This window comes from Elephas maximus, chromosome 2, assembly GCF_024166365.1.
Source record: "Elephas maximus indicus isolate mEleMax1 chromosome 2, mEleMax1 primary haplotype, whole genome shotgun sequence".
Classification (NCBI taxonomy): domain Eukaryota; kingdom Metazoa; phylum Chordata; class Mammalia; order Proboscidea; family Elephantidae; genus Elephas; species Elephas maximus.
This window is the reverse complement of record NC_064820.1, coordinates 57,904,646-57,907,549: the sequence shown is the minus strand read 5'-3', so window position 1 is coordinate 57,907,549 and position 2,904 is coordinate 57,904,646.

The window sequence follows — 2,904 nt, the reverse complement described above, 5'->3', positions numbered from 1 at the left end:
TAGAAGAGAAGTGAAATTCAGGACAATTAAAATTGGCATTTTAGAGTCTGCTGTATTGTTATAAATAAATGCAAGACTCCCCTGTATCAGTGAGGCTCCATGTATTCAAGCCAAGGTGCACTGACTCCATGTTTCACTTTCGAATGTGTTCTCTCATTCTGGGTTCAAAACACATCTTCATAAACAGCAGCCTAGAAGGGTGGTGGGGTTACGATGCACGGCTTGTGGAACCAGTCTCACTGCCTTACAGTCACAGCACGTGAACAACTCCATTGGTAATTAAAACAGCAAAACCAGGCTCAAGGGGACGCTCTCATAAACGCATCATACACCAGAATTACAAATTACAGAAATAAAGACAAGTAATGGCATGAAGGGCATGATAGTTTATTTTAAAAAACTGTACCACGCTGATCACCATGACCAGCATACACATTATGATGGCTTTTCTCTTGGGTATTAACATTGCAGTATTTGTATATACTGAAATGTTTCAATAGGACCAAGAACGTTAGAGAAATAAAGGTCTTAGCTGAAAATGAGTGCTAATAATTCTGGTGTTCCACCCCACAGAATTAATTTAAACCCTTTATGAATCAGTGGCATTATAATGTAATGTAGTTATGAAGAACAAAAGTTTTCTTATAAGTAGGCAGCATTAATTTATATGTTCTTGAACTTTAATCTTTAGTTTTTAAAATTTAAGCTATGTCCACCCTGGCTAAAGCACAATCATACAAGACCTCGGATATTTCCATGCAACTCTTGCACAAGTTTAGTGATTCTACTTTAAAAAAAAAAAAAAGATCAAACCACCATCAAAATAAAGAGGCAAATAAAAGTGATTTCTAATCATTTGAAAAGCATAATGCTTATTTGTCCAATATAGACTCAAACTTAAATTAAATGCTACAATCTCCAAACTTCTGCAATAAAATTAACATTTATACATATATATGGGCTTTTCGTTTATAGCACTGTATTCTGCAATCAATAAGATACTTTTTACCAAAAAACCAAACCAAACCTGTTGCCGTCAAGTCAGTTCCGACTCATAGCAACCCTGTGGGACAGAGCAGAACAGCCCCATAGGGTTTCCAAGGCCATAATCTTTATGGAAAGAGCCCTGGTGATGCAGTGGTTAAAGCTCTTGGCTGCTAACTGAAAGTTCTGTGGTTCGAACCCACCAGCTGATTCACAGGAGAATGATGGGGCAGTCTATTTCCACAAAGATTACAGCCTAGGAAACTCCATGGGCAAGTTTTACCCTGTCCTACAGGGTCATAGGGTCGCAGAAACCCTGGTGGCATGGTGGTTAAGTGCTACGGCTGCTAACCAAAGGGTCGGCAGTTTGAATCTGCCAGGCGCTCCTTGGAAACTCTATGGGGAAGTTCTACTCTGTCCCATAGGGTCGCTATGAGTTGAAATCGACTCCACGGCACTGGGTTTGGTTTGGTTTTATAGGGTCGCTATGAGTCGGAATCAACTCTACAGCAATGGTTTTTTTTGGAGTTTGGAATCTTTACTGAAGCAGACTGCCACATCTTTCTTCCACAGAGCGGCTGCTGGGTTCAAACCACCGATCTTTTGGTTAGCAGCCAAGCACTTAACCACTGTGCCACCAAGGCTCCTTAAAGTTACTTTTTAGAGAACAGTATATTTGGTTACAGTCCCACATATCTATAGTAAAGTCACATGATGTCAAATCTGGCTCTAAGTAACCTAAGGTATAAAATTTTGACCAAATACTAAAATTATGAAAATCTGATCTTAAAAGTGTAACCCAAATGAGGTTACTTTTTAGAGATTAAATGTGCTGTTGAGTATTTCAATAACCTTTCTTTTTATGACTATCTGCAAAATGACCCTTTTCTTTAATCAATAAGACTCACCAATAGTTCAAACTGCCCTCTTTACTTATCATGTTACCATTTCAGTACCAAGGGAACTCTGAGGCAGCATTAAGTTTGACTTCATAAAAACAGTGGATACTTTAACCTTTTAGCAACAGTTTTAAAATCTGTAAACTCAAAGATAACTTTAGTTCACCACCTATGAAAACATGAGATTCTGGCATTTCAAGTCAGAATCTCTTTGTGCTTTTTAAATTAAGCTGCTTTTGAACCTTCATGGTATTTACTATTTATATTTTCCTGTGAGAATGGTGCAGGACTGGGCAGTGTTTCATTCTGCTGTACACAGGGTTGCTATGAGTCGGAACCGACTCCACGGCACCGAACAACAACATTTCCCTTTAATAATAAAAGAATATAGTTAAAATAATTTTTAAGATTAAATGTCCTGGGAGCTTATCAATATCTTTTTTTTTTTTTTAATGCAGTGTCAATTATATTTTTCCTTCAGTATCTGGAATAGTAGAAATTATTTCTGGTCCCTCAACCAACACTACTTTTCATAACGTGTAACACTGAATTTTACAGACATCCCTGAAAGGTTTTGATTAAGTAAACAAGTGAATCACAGTGGAGTCTCAATCAGTTAACAGTGTAGATCGATTAAAAAAAAAAAAAAATCATCACACTGAATAGGAAAAGAAGATCTTCAAGCTAAAAAAAAAAGAAAATAACAACAACAAAAAACCCCTAAGAACTAAAGCCCCAATGTTGTTGTCACTGATTCTGTACTTGTATCCCCTGATTGATCAGACTCCTCTTCTCCATTTCATAAGACATGTTCGCTTAAATCTTCACGCCAAGTTTGCAGGACACTTGAGTGAAGAGGTTTATGCTACCGTAGCATCTAAGGGAATATAGTGGCACCATTTTCTTCCCTAGTAGACAGACTTCATACACAAGATGAGCATCGAGTCCCTCCTCTGCTCTCGCCAGCATTTTATCAGGAGATAACACTCACTGTGCAAATTGATGACATCTGGTCCTCCCC